Source organism: Mirounga leonina, unplaced genomic scaffold (assembly GCF_011800145.1).
Source record: "Mirounga leonina isolate KUSES-001 unplaced genomic scaffold, KU_Mleo_1.0 Mir_168, whole genome shotgun sequence".
NCBI lineage: Eukaryota > Metazoa > Chordata > Mammalia > Carnivora > Phocidae > Mirounga > Mirounga leonina.
Window position 1 is genome coordinate 49,997,749 of NW_023270426.1, and position 18,752 is coordinate 50,016,500.

At 41.8% G+C, this 18,752-nt stretch overlaps 1 protein-coding gene across 2 annotated transcripts in view; it reads right to left on the reverse strand.

Moving 5' to 3' along the window:
• Positions 1 to 18,752, reverse strand: part of ARSB (arylsulfatase B) — a 166,457-nt gene that overhangs the window by 116,736 nt on the left and 30,969 nt on the right. The gene's annotated exons all lie outside the window — the stretch shown is intronic.

An 18,752-nucleotide genomic window follows, 5' to 3' on the forward strand; every position in this document is an offset into this window, starting at 1 on the left:
GCCGCCAGGGGCTGCGGGGTGAAGGTGATCAAAAGGTACAAACTTCCAGATACAAGATGAATAAGTTCTGGGGACCTAATGTATAGCATGGTGACTGTACCTAACAATACAGTACCGAATACACGAAAATTGCTAAGAGAGTAAAACTTTTATGTTCTTACCACACACCCACCCACCCCCACACACATACACAGGTAACTACATAGGGTAACAGATGTGTTAACTAACATTCTTGTGGCAATCATTTGGCAACATAGACTTGTATCAAATCATCATGTTGTGCACCTTAAACTTACACAATGTTATCTGTCAATTATATCTCAATCAAGCTGGGAGGAAAAAAAACAAATGGTAGCCACTAGGCACATTTGGCTATTGAGCACCTAAAATGAGGCTAGTCTGAGTTGAGATGTGTTGCAAGCATAAAATACACAACAAACTTACTGTGTTTTTTTTTTAAATATTGTAAAATATCTCACTGATAACTTTTTATATTGATTACTAATTGAAATGATAATATTTTAACTGTATTACACTGAATAAAATATATTACTAAAACTAATTTTACCTATATCTTTTTAGTTTTTTTGAACATAGCTACTTAAAATACAGGTGTGGCTCACATTTGTGGTTTGCATTAGATTTCTATTGGACAACACTGATCGAGAACCTCACTTAATAATTCTTCAACCACCATCAGGATTTACAGTCCTTCAATCACACTACCTTTTTACCACATCTTAACAACCCTCCACCAAGTCCTAAATTTCCCTCCTTACCCAGCTCACATTTCATGGCGCATTGTTATAATCTCTTCTTTTTTTGTTGTTTTGTCTTAAATTTTTTAATTGAAGTATAATTAACATGCAGTGTTATATTAGTTTCAGGTGTACTATATAATTATTCAACAATTCTATACATTTCTTAGTGCTCAAGGTTAAGTGTACTCTTAATCCCCTTTCCCTATACCACCCATTCCCCCACACACATCATATTCTCTTTCTTTCTTTTTTTTTTTTTTTAAGAGAGAGAGAGGGAAGAGGGGACAGAGGGAGAGGAAGAGAGAATCTCAAGCCTACTCCGCACTGAGCACAGAGCCCGATGTGGGGCTCGATCTCATGACCCTGAGATCATGACCTGAGCCGAAATCTAGAGTCAGACGCTTAAATGACTGAGCCACTCAGGCACCCCTATATTCTCTTCTTCATACAACTTTGCCCTTCTCTTTTCATTAAACTCAACCTCATTAAATTCCATGGCTCCTCAGGTATCCCAAAACCAAGTATCATCAATGTTTCCTTGGCCAAATTTTGTCATCACTAATTCTCTTCCTATTGGAAGCCCAATGGCTCTAGAGCCAGCACATAACCATTTAAGAAACAGAACGAGTGACAGTTTTAAAGGAAAGACCATTAACCAAAAAAACTTGAACAGAGTTCTACTTCCACATCTGCCTCAATCCAGCTGTGCGACCATAGAGAGGATCTTAACCTCTTTGAGGCTCAATTTCCTCATGTATAGTATGAGGCTCTTAGCCTTTCTAACTTCAACATACTAGGATTTGGTGAAGACTGTGGGAGTCAGTTTGAACATGGGGCTACGAAGAAATGCTTTCTGACACTGTCTTTGAGCCAAAACCAGCAGTTTGCATGCAAGTAGTTTATTTTGGAAGCGATCCCAGGGAGCAGAAATGAGAGGCCAGAGTTGTTGAACAAGGAATGAGAGAAAGCCACACACGGATGTGATATCAAGCTGGCCACTGCCACAGGTGACTCATGCTCAATCTCACCGGTCCCCTTTGAGAATCCCAAGTAATTCATCTCAGAACTGTCACTCTGGGGGGTATAGGGGGAAAACATTCATGCACTGGCTCCCAATGAGTGAGCGTGGCCCCACGGGCATCAACTTCAGCACATCTCAGTGTTGGAGAACATGTGGACTTAAGGCAAGGCATGATGGTTGCCCTGTGAGAAGCTGACCAAAGCCTACTATGAACTGGCCACCAGAGCAGCAGTTGGAGCAAAACATGGGGCTACAAGGATCCGCCATGACACACAGAGTTGTGGGTGACACACTGTCTTAGTAAGTGTGGTTTCTAAATGAAAGCCTAGGGCCAACGGACACAATTGGTTTGCTTTTAACTATGGATCACTGTCCCTTAGGCCCATCTCTTCACCTAAAAGTGGAGAAAAACATAGACCTACCTCACTCACATTCTGGGAAAAGACTTAAAACCAGGGTGTTGCCATTCAGTGGTTTAAGAACTTCAGTAATATTTAAAGACAGAAATTGACCATGGGGCTTCTGCCTGCCCCAGTCCTGCCCAGTTGCAGATTCTGGGGCCTTCAACATATAGGTTCAGCTCTGCTCAGCCCTGGTTATTGAGAGCTTCAACTGGAGTCTATAGCTCTTCTAACCCTTACATCCACCCACCCACCTCCAACTGCTTAAGTGTGGGCTTCTGACTTGTTTCCAAACATGAATTCTAGTTTCCTGAAAACAAGGTCTCAATGGCCTGCCTAGCCCTGGGGACCTCCTTTTCTAGGAGGTGCTGGGTTCTGCTCATGTAGCACAGCTGAATGAGGTCCTGCTTCAATCTGGATTCTTTGAATCCTGATACGATACAATATTTATACAACACATTGCCCAGAGATTATTGCTTTGATGTCCTCACCAATACAAAATGGCAAAAGCCCAGCTTGTGAGGATAGTAATAATAGCTGTAATTGTTAAATTCCTACTTCCCACCAGGCCTGGTATCAGGTACTTTATAGGAATCTTATTTTACTTCTCACAATAGTCCTGTGAGTAAGCTTTATCCCCATTTGCAGATGAGCAAACTGATGCTCAGAAATTTACCGAAAGTCACCCAATTAGTAAGTGGTAGAATGAGAATCTGAGCTCGGGTTTGTCTGATTACAGGACCCCTGCCTCGTCTTGTTTTGTTTTGTTTTTATGTTACGTTACCATACATTACAGGACCCCTGCCTTGTCTTAACCACTCTCTCTTCGAGATGGATCTCAAACTTGCCATGTTTCCTGGGCCATTACAGATCAGACTTGCCATCAACCTTCTGCAACCAGTCCTAAATCCAGCTCAGCCCCCTACTCCCGGCCTTGTCCAGAACTGGTTTTCTATCCTCACCCTGTCCCCAACATGTCAAGTAGGTCATTTTCCAGGGAATTTTGCATTGACCCAAAGCTAGAATATTTTTTTGGTACATTATATTGCTTTACCTGGCATTTGAGTTGGGCAGCCTTTTGAAGTTAAAATGTGTTATCAATTTCTAGTGTGCTCTCTGAGTTAGAACAAAATCAAGATCCATTACTAAGTTCCAATGATGAGAGATGGATGCCCAATGCCAAGGACAATAAAAGAGAGCAAGGGGAAAGAGACGGTTGTTCAGGGAATAGACTGAATTGGAGTTGAGAAAATAGCATGCAATTTTAAGAGCAAAGCATTGTCCCCAAATACCAACATTTAAAATGATTTTTCTTTTCCAGTTATGTTTCCTACTTTTTACTCTTCACATATTGTATACATACAAGAGAGGGAGAAAGATCCGCTGATCTCTCAAGGTTCTACACACACATTCACGGGTTCAAGTCCCGACGTCTTAAGGAAGCCAACAGTGGCTGACTGGCGGGGAGTCTTCAAGGAAGAAGCTGTTTATGTCTGCTCCTTCCTGAACCCTCAGACTTAGAACACCTCATTAGCATGACCCATCCTTTCTCTCTCATTTACAATTCCCAACAGAATCCCTGGTTGATGGTTACAGAGGCGGTGCAGTAATCCACAGGAACGTGGTCTCTGCATTCAGCATAACAAGTTATCTTGCCAAAGCTCCAGAATCAGTTAGCGCTTCAAGACATGAGAAGATATTGCCGACAAAAGGACAGACACCCAAGGAAAAAAGTAAGTAAGTTCGCACGGAGGAAATCGATGCCTTTGCCTTTCAGTCATACGCAGCAACAAGACTGAGTGAACTGCTCAAGATTATGCGCTGACAAATAAAGCAGTGAGAAGTGAGAATGAAGGCTTCCCAGCCACTCTGCCTCCAAGAAGCCAGTGACGAGGCCTAAGTCCTTTCTATCTCTACGGGCAGAAAGGGAAGAGTACCAAGTTCGAGAATTCAATTCTCCTTTACCTCTCTTAACTCTCTAAACATTTTATAAGTAACTGTATTATTAAACAAAGCACAGTGTAGAATTCAATAAAAAAGAGAGAATGAGACACACCTCCTCATTTTTCAGAATGGCGTGATCCACTGCCAACAAAAGACATTTTCGAACTCACAGAGCCGTGTGAGACTATGAATCCAGCAGCTGGAATGGAAAGGAAAAAAATCTACATTTTCAAACCATTTCAGTTACCTCTCTGTGATTATGTCTCTCTTTAGAAAAAGGTGATGATTATTTCTAATCTACCCCAGAGAATTAGAAGATAGTGCAGCTCTACAACAAAAGATATTTTTAAAAGACCTTAAAAAGCAACAGTACTCTGGTGGGGGTGTCGGTAATGGTGGGGGGGGGTGGCTATGCAAGGTTAGCGGTGGGAGCGTCTGGGAAATCTCTGTACTCCCTGAAGGAATAGACTTCAAGTAATGAGACCCCTTCCTTCCTTCCTTCCTCCCTCCCTTCCTTCCTTCCTTCCTAACATCCCAACTCCAGATTATGCAAACAAATTACATCTTTCTATGGAGTCACTGGGAGGCAATACCCTTCTTCCAATGATGCTGTCAATGCTCAAAACTCTTTTTGGATTTTCCTTCAAAACCAGTTTATAAGCCTCCTTAACAGAATGAGCCCAGCTCCTGCTTTGTGGTGCCTTACAGTCTATTTCGTGGTATTCCATCTAAGCCTGGTCATTAGAGAGAAGATCTACCATAAACAATCCCTGGGGTACTCCCAAGAGGTAGGAATTATTATAATTACAAAGCTACAGTCTAGAGCAGCACTGTCCAAAAGAGATATAATCTGAGCTATATATGTAATGTAAAAATTTTCTAGTGGCCACACTTTAAAAAGAAACAGTTAAATTTATTTTTGATAAATATTTTATTCCACTTAATATATCAAAAATATTATCATTCCACCATGTCATCAATACAATTGTATTATTTTATTTATGCTTACAGCACACCTTTATTTGTGCTTACAGCGCCTCTCAATTCAAATTAGCCCACATTTCAAATGCGTGATAGCCACCAGTGGCTAATGGGCACCTACTGGACAGCACAGATCTAGATCCTTTTCCCTACTGAATAAGGAAAGCCAGGGCACTACTGAGTACTGGATTCACTGAGTTCTTCTTGGCTTTTCTTAATTCCTTTAACTTGTGAGTAGATGACCGTGATACAAGAAAGCAGTCTATAACCCTGGACAGAGTTTGATATTAAAATAAAGAAAATCTTATAACAAAATCAATGTGACACACGCCAAAATACATGGAAATTAAAATAGAAATGGTAAATGCAGGTCTAGAGGCTCTTTCACCCACGACCAATTCTGCTCCTGTTGGCCTCTGATGCTACTCTAGCTTGGAGAGACTGCAGGGGGTCTTTTCTCCAAGCTGGGAACGGCCGGAGACAGCTTTGAAACGGAGGGGATGGCCTTTGCCTAGGAAAAACCGGAATCTGTGATCTAATCTATTTAATGATTCACAACCCAAACATACCGAAGATAAAGGACTAGCATGGGGCCTGGGCCTGGGGAGCGCAGGGAGCCAGAAGGGCTGGAGAAGCAGACAGAGGAATGTAGTAGGGCTGAGGACCAGCAGGTGAGAAAGGAAAGAACTGAAGACTCAGGAAGTGCCTCTGGAGACCCTTCATTCCATCTATTATGCTAGGAGATAGCCAGGCCTCTCTGCATTCTTAGCAAGAATGTAGACTCCACACCCCGACCAGAGCACAGAGATACCTCATGTCTGTTGTGTGGGACAGAGGCACATTCTGGAGAGGGCCCACGCTAACCACCATCAGGATTTGCTGTCTAGGATACGCAGCGTCAGAGAGGCTGGGCCTCCAACTGGCGTTCTCAACAGCTAAGCAGAATCCCCAGCCAGGCAGCCAAGTGCAGGACCTCCTGCCCCCCACCTTCACAGGCACTTAGGAGGAACCATAGTTCCTGCCTCAAGCTCTAAGTAAGGATTAGTGGGCATTTTTTTGTGGATGAACAGAGTTGATTTTTTTTTTTTTAAAGATTTTATTTGACAGAGAGATAGAGCCAGAGAGCACAAGGGAGGAGAGGGGGCAGAGGGAGAACGAGAAGCAGGCTCCCCGCTGAGCAGGGAGCCCTATGTGGGGCTCGATCCCAGGACCCTGAGATCATGACCTGAGCTGAAGGCAGATGCTTAACCAAGTGAGCCACCCAGGTGCCCCTAGAGTTGATTCTTTAAAATATTTTTAATTCTTCCATCAAAGGATCAAAAGAAAAGAGTAGAAACCTGAGATTTTGAACTTTACAAGATCCGAAAAATTGTATTCTGTTCCAAAATTTGCCCTTGTTTGTTTTAATTTTATATGTTTTAAATTATTAGCCAGGTAAGTTATGTATTTTTCTTTCTATATATGGAAGCAAAATTAACATTTCAAGAAGATGCATCCTATTTATACTGTGGTTTTGTGTATCCCTTTGAACGCCAGTGGTAAGCCTGGACTGGCCTAGTCACCAAGCCCAGAACACACCTTTGCACCCTTCTTCCTGCATGTCTGCTCAGGTCTCTCTCCATGCCCAAAATGCCCTCCCCACTCTTTCCATTCACCTACCCGTAAGTCTCCGATCAGGAAGCACAGTTTAATTTCTATCGAATCTCTCCTATGAAGTCCTCCCTGATGACCCCCATTCAGATGCTCCCTCCTCCAAACTTCTTCTTTCTATTCCACCCACGTGACCTTGAATGATGGCCTGTGTTGTTGTATCTAGGATGCACGTACCCTTCTCCACCTGCAAGCATTCCCTGAGTTCTATGCTAGACACTGAGGTGGACTAATGGCTCAGCATACTTTTTGTCCTGCTCCTGACCACTCACACTGCTACCAGTACTACTTCTCCTTCCTAAATGATTTTCAGCCTGGGGGTCATGGAATAAACACAAGTCCTTCTAGGGGATGTGTGAGAGCCACGGATGTGGGGAAAGGACTTTTCTAAACCATACACTTGGCCTGGCTCCCTCCCCATTCCCAATCCCCAGGGAATCTGAATTAAAGACCACTCCCACCACACTAGGTATTCTTTGAGAGACCCTATCTCACCTAGCCTCAGGTCTCCTCAGGAGACCTCAGCAGACGGTTGTCTCAAACAAAAGAGTCATCATACTTACTAATTCTTGTTGCCAAGAAGACAAATGACCTCTCCTGGTCAGGTGACCTCACCTGGCGACACCCTGATGATCACAACCTGCCACAGGCCCTAATCATGCCACTCCTTCCAGGAGTCACAGACATGAACTCTGTACTGCACACAGGGTGCTCCTGGAGACTGGACTGCCAGCACGCCCCACCACTCAGCCTGCTGCATTACCCGTGGACCTGAGAAGCACCTTCTAACAGCAAACATGACACCAAAGTGGGGTTTTAAAGTGGTTCCTGGGGCGCCTGGGTGGCACAGTTGGTTGGGGGGGGTTGACTCTTGGTTTTGGCTCGGGTCATGATCTCAGGGTCATGAGATCGAGCCCCTCTTCAGGCTCCACGCTTAGCGCAGAGTCTCTACGTCTCCCTCTGCTCCTCCCGGGCTCGTTTACAGGCGCGCACTCTTTCTCTCTCGAGCTCTTCCAAATAAATAAATAAATAAATTCTTTAAAAAAAATAAAGTGGCTCCGTAAAGCTGGCATTCTCAGTCCAAACACAGCACTCCCTTCTCCCTCAGCCCCATTCTTTTACACTTTCGACTAATTTGTGTGTGTCTGTCAGAATATGTCACGATCACAAGCTGCTTTGAGGACAGAGATACCAGCTTTTTTCTCTTTTTTTTGGTATTCTCCACAGCCATGGATGTCATTTTTAATGTGTGTTCAAATTTTTGAGACAATCCTTATTTTTTAAAAATCGGCACAAGTGGGGCGTCTGGGTGGCTCAGGTAGTTGGGCGTCTGCCTTCGGCTAAGGTCATGATCTCCAGGTCCTGGGATCGAGCCCCTCATCCGGGTCCCAGCTGGCTCAGCGGGGGGTCTGCTTCTCCCTCTCCCTCTGCTGCTCCCCCGGCTTGTATGCAGTCTCTCTCTCTCAAATGAATAAATAAAATCTTTAAAAATAAATAAGTAAAAATCCACACAAGTAAGAAAGTAATCTGGGATGGAAATGATAAAAGAAAAAAATCACCGTACTTGGAACAGTTATCTTAGAGGAGGTTGATAGCTGTGGCCCATACTGTGAGAGAAAAATAGAAAAGAGATCACAGAGATTACAGTTGGTTCAAAGTGAAAACTGCCGGGAAGAAATAAATGTGTGGTGCCAATAATCTCTGAAATATTTTCTGATTAAGAAAACATGAAAAAAAAGCCCCACAAGGTTAAAGGTTGCTCTGTACGAAGGAACAAACCTGGAAGGCAGAATTTCTGTATGCCACACTTTGTTGGTGCTTTGTACCTACTGCCAAAGTCAGCGAGAGAGGCAACTGGGGTTTTTCCAAATATATTTTTATTATTGTTTTTAGGCCTGGACGGGGGGGGGGGGGGGGAAAGAGGGTCTCATGCCTTTGAAAGCAGAGTCTATGCAGCCTGTCTGAGGCCAAGCACAGCAGGGCCATCTCCCACTAGAGCTCGGGCCCTGGTTCCCAGACCCTGGAGGACCAGCAAGTCTCCAGAACCGGGGAGGGAAGGGTCAGGAATCTGTCCTAGGCTAGCAGAGGGCTTCAGACCAAGGTAGAGAACCACAGCGTTGCTGTATAAAGCCTGAGTGGAGAGGAACCTGGGACAGGACCCAAACAAAAGCTAGCCCGGGAACTCTCCACATTTCAAGTAAATGCCCCTTTTCAAATATATTCCACACGCAGGCGCAGCAGTTACCACTGCCTCCAGGAGAACCCCATGTGTGCGAGGAAAATAGGGAAGAATCAGACGTTTGGGTTCTTTCGTAGGGAAAAGTTAGCCGTGTGAACACATTTTGGCTATTGTTTTCTTAAACTCCTCCGGAATAAATCCCCACGTTCACATTCTGGAAGATGGGAATATAAACAATACACAGCTTTTGTTGTTCAACTGAACATACTGGTCCCTCCTCTGAAACCTAAATTTGTATCTTCCATCTTATTATTACTGACATAGATTAAAAAAAAATTCCAGACCAAAAATACTTGCAATCCAGTCTACTTTCTGGTGATTCATAAACTACTAATTCCTAAACCACTTCATCCCCTCTTTCATCCTCCAACTACCGACTGTGTCTTTGCCCCCACAGCTTGCGGTGACCTGACTATCTCAGCCCCCTCCTCCTGCCGACCCTGGTCCCCACGTGACTGCTTCCATACAGAATCTGCTTTCACCTTGCTTTCTCCTCCACAGCAGGCTGTCCTCCTAACACTCCTCTCCCCTTCCCAGGGAGCTTTGCCTCCAAAGAGTTTGGAGAAGTAAACAACAGAAGAAATGGACCCATCTTAAATGTGGCCTCTAAAATGGAATGAAAAACAGGACGAGAAAGTCAACCCAAACCAATTGGAAAGCTTCTTGCAATATTGTCAATAATTATGCTCAGTTCATTATGTGTCTTCCATTACTCATAAACCCCCAGAATTATGAAAATAAAGATCATTTCATGTTTCTCATGATAAAAAATTCAAAATGTCAATAATGCAATATTGTATAATGGCAAATAATAAGCAATATAATAAAACTTTGGAGATTTATCTGATAAACTTAGGGAATGAGAAGCATCTTTGCCTTAGAGCTTATGGATTCAATGGTTTGTCACAGAGAATACCAACACAAGATTGTCCTGGAGGCCGTTAAAGTGTATTGGTCATCATTTTCTCTCAATATACTAATGAACAAATCTGTATGATTACTACTATTAATAATAATATTTTAAGGTGATTCAACATAATTTCAGTATGGACATTAACAAAAAAAGTCTGAAGAGGTAAAATGGATTAATGACTTCTGGCTGGGGGAAGGATCAATCTAGTCTTCCTAGTTTTTTTGTTTTTTTTTTTAAGATTTTATTTATTTATTTGAGAGAGAGAGAGGAAGAGCGCACGAGCAGGGGGAGGGGCAGAAGGAGAAGCAGACTCCCCACTGGGCAGGGAGCCCGATGCGGGGCTCAATCCCAGGACCCCGGGATCATGACCTGAGCCGAAGGAAGAAGCTCAACCCACTGAGCCACCCAGGTGCCCCATTTCTGCACATTTCTAAATATTATCGCAGAGCTGCAGCCCAGTCTCAAGTGGACTATGGATCTCATAGTGGATCAAGTGGACACATGGGCTCTCTGGCCACGCTTCCGGCTCTCCGCAAATGCATCCCGCCGGCAGCAGAAAGGATGCCTCCATCAAAGGCCATCACCAGCACTGACAAAAGGTATTTAAACACAGAGTGACAGAACGATGAACTCTCCTGTAACAAGAACTCTTAGAGATAACCGGTCCAAGATCTCCAGAATATTATGTTTATAATGGGATAGGCAATATTTGTTAACAACATTTCTTCAATCTGCCCTTTCATCACCATCAATTTCCCCCACTGCCTTCACCCAGCCCCTCCTTAGCTTCCTACTCCCTTCACTGCTGCAGCCTCCTAAAAGGTCTGCCTGCCTCCAACTATGCTCCACACCCACCCTAAAGTGAAAATCTGATCCTGCTTAAAACTTGTCAATGCCTCCCTACAGCTTTCACTGTCCCTTGGAGATTCCGTCCGGTGCGCACGCAGGCTCTCCCGCCATGCTCTCCAGCCTCCCATCTGATCATCCCCCTTCCTGCACTCAGGGCTCCAGCCCGAGCCTCCTACAGAACTGCTCTCCCCCCTCTGCCCCTGTTTATGTTCCCCTCTCACAGTGGAGAATGCTGTCCAATCCCTTTCCCAACTGCACACTATTTATCTGGCCAACTCATTCCCAACCCGTAAATCTCAGAAAGCCTCCCCAGACCCCTGGGCTCTGGTAGGCGCTCCTACTACGTGCACACAATACCCTGGGCTACACCCAAACACGCTCCCCTGGCATCATAATCATTCATTTGCTTGTCTGCCTCACTAGGCTGTGAGTTTGCCAAGGGCTGGAACTATGTCTTGTTTATCTTTCAATCTACAAATGAGAGACTGAGTGAATAAATGAATGATCAGCCAACCTGCATTTAACAGATCATGAAACTGAGGCTACCGTCTACATAACCGACTGGCAGGAAAGCCGGGACTTAAACTCTGATCATATCCTATCAGAGAAGGACTCAAAGGGTTATCTTTGTATACAAATAGCAGAATATTATGTTTATAATGGGACAGGTAATATTTGTTAACAACATGAATAATCACACATTGTAAAAAGAGTGACATTAAACTACCAAGGTTGTAATTATATATGTAATAAGGGCATGGAGAGCAGAATAATTTAAATTTTTCTTATTAGCTTTTTTCAAGAGTCTGTTCTAGAAATGGGCACGTTTTCCTGAAATGAAAACATCCAGATGAGGTTAAACTTCAAACCCAGCTGGATCAACACAGTTGATCCTTGAACAACACAGTTTTGAACTTCTGGGTCCACTTACATGCAGATTTTTTCCAATAAATATAGTACAGTACTGTAAATGCACTTTGTCTTATGATTTTCTTAATAATATTTGCTTTTGTCTACCTTACTTTATTTCAAGAATATAGTATACAGTACAAATAACATACAAAATATGGGTTAATCAACTGTTTATGTTATTGGTAAGGCTTCTGGTCAACAATAGGCTAGTAGCAGTTAAGTTTTTGGGGAGTCAAAAGTTCTGTGTGGATTTTCAGCTGCCGGAGGGCTTAGTGCCCTTAATCCCCACATTATTCAAGCACCACTTGTATATGTATACATATATATGTATTGTACTCCTGCATATATGTATATTATATATACAGCTATTTAAATAATTATTATGTATACAATAAGTATATATACATTCCTTGTTAGGTGAATTCCCAAGGTTTGAATAAGTTACCTTAGATCTGAGGTTCTCAAATTTTTGTATACAAAAGAATCACCTAAGTTATTTTTTAAAAATAAGGATTCCTAGACCCAGACCTCAGGATTTCAGATTCAGTAAGTCTATAATAGAGTCTAAGAAGTTGTATTTTTAAAAATTGAGGTGAAAATCACATAACATAAAATTAACCATTTTAGGGTGTCCAATTCATAAAAAAGAAAAACAAAGCTGGAGGCTTCCCAATTCCAGATTTCAAGTTATATTACAAAGCTATAGTGAACAAGACAGTATGGTACTGGCACAAAAACAGACACATAGATCAACGGAACAGAACAGAAAACCCAGAAATGAAACTACCATTATATGGTTAATTAATCTTCAACAAAGCAGAAAAGAATATCCAGCTGGAAAAAGATGATCTCTTCAACAAATGGTGTTGGGAAAACTGGACAGCAACATGCAAAATAAAGAAACTGGATGACTTTCCTACACTATGCACAAAAATAAATTCAAAATGGATTAAAGACCTAAATGTGAGACCTGAAACATAAAAATCCTACATGAGGGCGCCTGGGTGGCTCAGTTGGTTAAGCGACTGCCTTCGGCTCAGGTCATGATCCTGGAGTCCCGGGATCGAGTCCCACATCAGGCTCCCTGCTCAGCGGGGGGTCTGCTTCCCCCTCTGCCCTCTTCCCTCTCGTGCTCTCTGTCTCTCATTCTCTCTCTCTCAAATAAATAAATAAAATCTTTAAAAAAAAAAAAATCCTACATGAAAACACAGGCAGTAACTTCTTTGACATTGACCATAGCAATTTCTTTCTAGATACAGCTCCTGAGGCAAGGGAAACAAAAGCAAAAGTAAACTATTGGGACTTCATCAAAATAAAAAGCTTCTGCAGAGCAAAGGAAACAATTGAAAAATTAAGAGACAACCTACTGAATGGGAGAAGATATTTGCAAATGACATATCTGGTAAAGGGTTAGTATTCAAAATTCATGAAGAACTTATAAAACTCAACACCCTAAAAATGAATAATCTAATTTAAAAAAACAGGCAGAAGACAGGGACGCCTGGGTGGCTCCATTGGTTAAGGGTCTGCCTTCATCTCGGGTCATGATTCCAGGGTACTGGGATCGAGCCCCATATTGGGCTTCCCCCTCATCAGGGAGTCTGCTTCTTCCTCTCCCTCTGCTGCTCCCTCCCCCCCATTCATGCTCTCTCCCTCTCCCTCTCTGTCTGTCTCAAACACACAAAAATAAAATAAAATGAAATAAAATATGCTAAGCTGTATGAAACATTAAAGATGTTTAGCTAAGAAAAATAATAAAGTGTCCATTTCAGCAACATTTTAGTATATTCACAATGTCATGCAGCCATGTCCTTATAGAGACTGCATATATAGAGTTCTTAACAAACTCCCCACTGCTGCATGTGGTTCCCAGGTGACAAACTCAGAATAACCACCTCAAATTTTCAGATAATGATGACAGAGAATGAGAAGCCTCATGGATCGCCCTCAGATTGTAAAAGGAGATTTAAAAAAAAAAAAGTCAGCTTTCCCAAACATCGCATCCTAAAAAACATGCCTTTGCCTCTCCCTTTCATGAAATGAAGCTAGTTTATTTCAGGGCTTCTTATACTAATGGATCCAACATGTTTAGATGTACCCAGTACTTTTACGCCTACAAAGTAGGGCAGTGCTAAGTGACATCAAGTGAGAAAAGTGAAAGAAATGAATCACTGCTCTAAAATCAGCCAGATCCAGGCCCTGTTTCCTTGGGTTTTAGTCACATTATTATAGCACATTATTAAATTCTACTTCAGGCAATGAAACTGTCAATGAACACAGAAAAAGTCTCTGGAGGAAGAACTGTAACCAGGTTTCTCCTTATAGCCAAACTCTCATCTATATGTAAGTGAAACCGGCTATTCTGATAAGAGTTGATATAAATATGTAATAGCTGCATAAAGCTGTTGAGATCAATTACAGTTTTCTCCTCAAGGTTTTAGAATCAGCTTTCCTAGTGTTAATTCATGATCTAGTTGCTCCAGGTTGACTCTGATTTTAGCTCATTTTACTCAAGGTCAGACTTCAGTGAAGATTCCTGGAGTCTGGCAACTATAAAGATCAGCATGGTGACAGGCGCCCCGGTTAAAATGGTATCTTCCTATTAGCCACCAATGCTGCTTCTCTTGAGCAATATCCTACTAAAATAACACAGACATAGAATATGATGAATAAGATGCTGTGATGAGTTAGAATAAGATGAAAACTCATCACAATGTGAAAAACAAGGACTGAATGACAACCTATAATACCCAAGAGAATCTTGGAGAAATTTCTGTAAGCGGTAAGGCCAAAGAAGCTGGACTGAAGAAACAAGGGCTGGCAACTCCCATTTGCCTCATGATACAGAGCCACCCTACCCACCTGAAAAGAAGCAGGACGGCAGCCTGGGATGGGACAGTGCTAATTTTTGAAATGAGCAGAGAATTATATTACCTTCCCCCTCCCCCTGTCTATATGCAGTTAGAGATCACATCTCCCAGAAAACAATGAGTAAGAAAAGAAAAGGGTCTGACAGTGGGGCACACTGTCCTGGGAAATGCCCCCGAAGTAAAGCCCTGAAGGTATGGAGATAGGAAGAGTCTGCTAGCTGTGCATGCTGGGGTTCTTCTAGCATTTCCAAGAACCAGGTAGTCAAAAAGGAGGAAAATGTCAAGTATGTCAATCAGATTCACTGGAGTGTAGAACACTGAATGCCTAAGGCCACTGGGAACTGAAGAAGCCATGCACATCAACCTGACCTCAAACGACAGGTTTGGGAAGAAATTAACCAGGGAACCGTGATCAGAGGTCAATATATAGCTGATAATGATTTATAATGAAAATAAAGATTTTAGCAGAGGTCTCTTCAGAAAGATTCAGGAGAAGCACAGGTTCTATGAACAGAAAATGTAGAAAGCCAAAAGTAGAGATAAGGGACAATGGGATGAGCTAAAAAGGAAAAGATGAGATGCAAAAGCCCAGTTGATTATGGCTAATAGGTATCGACCTCAAGTAGATCTGCACTTAAATTCTGGCTCTTCCATTTGCCAGTCCATTCGGGCTGCTCTAACAAAATACCCACCCACTGGGTGGCTTATAAACAACAGAAATTTATTTCTCAGTTCTGGAAGCTGGGAAGACCAAGATCGAGCACCCATGTGGTCACCTTCTGGTGAGGGCCCGCTTGCTGGTTCACAGCCGGTGTCTTCTTGCTGTGTCCGCACATGGAGGAAGATGCTAGGGATCTCTCTGGAGTGACTTCTACAAAAGCACGAATCCCATTAACGAGGACTCTACCTCGTAACCTAATCACCTCCCAAAGGCCCACCTTCTAACCACCACATGCGTATTGTGGATGGACACATTCAGACCATCAGAGTAGCCTTGGGCAAATCACATAACCTCTTTAAAGTTCTGGTTTCTTCACTTATAAAATGGGGATAAAGAAACCTATTTCACAAGGCCGCTTCGAGCTTTAATGCTAACAACACGACCAATAATGAGAAAGTATAGGGAAGGCTCTAGAACAGGGCCTGGGTATGCAGTAAATACTTAACAAGCAGTAGTCATTATTATTATTATTATTACTAACAAGCGTAGAAGAAAAGGGAACTGATTGAGGCAAAGGAAGGATTGCAAGAAAGTAAAAATACAATCAATAATAATCAACACTGGAGATCCTAAAGAACATAAGCCAAGTTGCAAAAATGTCTAACTGATAATGCAGAGGAGATCCAGAAGACTGAGAAAAAGGACAGAGAACTGAAAATAATGAGAGAGAAGCTGAATCAGTGATTCAACCTATTAATTAAAGCTATTTTTGAGAAATAAATCGAGCAGAACTAAAGCAATAAGCTAAAATATGTACAAGGAAAACTTCCAGAGTAAAAAATAATCTCAGCAGGCAGATCAAAGGGCTCATATAGATGAGGCAAAATTAATTTTCAAATATTTTAAAGACCTACACTTAGATATAACTCAGCAAAAAATTTAAACTATGGAGATAATTTAAAAAGAAAACTCCTCCAAAAAAGGTCCCAGGGACCAGCTCAACCAGAAAGATCTTTCAAACAATCTGCACACTGTTCCAGAGCATAAAAAAAAGAAGGAAAAGCCATCCCAACTATTTTATGAAGTGAGTATAACCAAGACAACAGACCTGACAGGGAGAAAAGGAGCCACCAATCCCACTTTCACTTCTGAGTTGAGGCAAAAGTCCTAAATAAAACCCTAGCAAATGGAATTCAGTAGTATAAAAAATATATATACACATGATCAAATTGGATTTAGCCCAACAAAGGAAAGATGGTCCCAGATTAATGTACCTATTAATATATCATAGTGTTAGACCATAAGGCAGCCTTATTGTAAGGTAATCCCCATTACCTCAATGCGAAGCTTCAAAAATTATTTTTGACAACTTGAATAAATAATACATTATGGATGTTTATGAAACAGTCAACTATTTAAAATATGGTTATATAAACACATTTGAACTCATATAATAAAAGACCTTAAAATATTGCTTTCTTCCAACTCTCACATATCATGAAAACCTATTACTGCACCTCTTCCCATGCATCCTTGACAGCAATAACCACTGTCACGGGAGGCACTCTGAGATATTTAACAGTTTTCCAGAGGTACCATGTTCATTTCTGCCTGAGCACTTCGCAGTCTACATAGGGTACATTTTCCTTTCAGGAAATCATTTATCCTTAAATTGCAAAATTGTGATCTCTACAACAAAGGCCTGCTTTATAAACTTACAACTTTCAATTCTTGCAACTGTGAGGTCATTTCCCAGGAATAAGTACTAAATCAGTATTAAATGTCTTGGCCTCTTTTTTTATTGATTCTTTCTAGTGACCTCTATAAGCATTCGATTCCAGACCTGATTAAATTGCTTTACCAGGCTGTTCAAAATAAAGTAAATTGAGAAGACTCTCAGAATATGAGAGATCTTGTAAGGACTCAAGCATAAGATGTCTCCATTTCTTCAGAAGAGGGGAACTTTGCGGGGTTGGAGGGGGACACATTATCTTACATTCAACCCGTTTCACAGCAGGGCATGCTTAGAAAATTGGAGTGTTTGTATCACAGTGAAGCAACTAAACAATGCTGCTCAGGGTGAATGTCTCTCCTGGCTATGCCCAGGCTCCTCAACAGATCAATATGGCAGCAAACCACGGGGAAAACTCTGCTATATCATAAGGTCCCATAAGAACATCCAGGTCATCATTGGCATCATCTCAGAAGATGGCACTGGAACCAGAAAGGTTGCTGTCTGGCTCTGCCTGGCTGTGTGGCCTTAGGCAGGTTACTTAGCCTCTTTGTGCTGCAGTTCTCACATCTGCACGATGGGATAATAGTAGTCCTCAGATATTATTGTGAGAATTAATTGAGCTAAGTCATGTAAAGCACTTTGAATTCTACCCTACACAGAGTAAGTATTCAATAAGTGCTAAATTCAATAACAATACCTAATTAAAAGCAAAACAAAACTACTCCTTTTTTAAAGATATTATTTATTTATTTGAGAGAGAGAGAGCGCGAGCGAGAGAGAGCACAAGCAGGGGGAGCAGCAGAGGGAGAAGCAGACTCCCCCCTGAGCAGGGAGCCCAATTCAGGACTCGATCCCAGGACCCTGGCTCATGACCTGAGCCAAAGGCAGACGCTTAACTGGCCACCAGGCACCCCAAAACAAAACTACTCTTAAAAAACACAAGCTATGAGTAGAATACCCAGATTAATTCCTCAAAACGTCACCACACATGCCTCACGTTGTCATTTTACAGTAAAATTCACCGAAGACAAGTCCTGTCCTCACCCTTGGAGTTTCCAATCCAATTTTTAAGTTTTAGCCAATGATCGCCAGGGATTTGAGAAAGCTTTTTCATGAAAGACAGGCCAAAAAAGATACAAATGACCTTAGAAGGAAGAGAGGCAATGTTGGGAGTATAAGCGAGCTTAAAAGTAAAGGTATGGGCTCACACATATACACACATACAAGTACACATATGTGTATACACATATCTACATACACATTCACACCCACATACAGTTAATAGCCAAGAGCACAGCCTTTGGAGAATGAATAATTTAAAAATACGGTAGTTAAAATGAATTTAATAGAAAAGATTACAAAATAATGATAAGGAAATTTCCCAAATAGTAGAAGAAAAATAAACAGGAGAGGAAAAAAACTAAGGAAATCAGAGGATAATCCACTATCCAAATAACAGAAGTTCTGTAAAGAGAGAATAGGAGAAAGGTAGGATGGAGGGCCAAACAGTTCTGAAATAAATAATACAAGAAAGCTTCCCATTAAAAAAAGCATCCTCATTTTTAGATACAAAGTGGTCTCAGAGTGCTCAGCATAATGAGTAAACCAAGATCTACAACCATAGCCCATCGCAGGGACATTTTAGCAAACTCTGTCTAATCAGACGGAAGAAAAAATGTGTGTATAACAGATGAGGAATCAGAAGGGCACTGCCATAATGAAAACTATTTTCAAAAACTTTTTTTCCTCCTTCTTTTCTGTTTTTTCTCTAATTGGTGTGTATGAATTTTATTGTCAGAAAACAATCCTAATGAA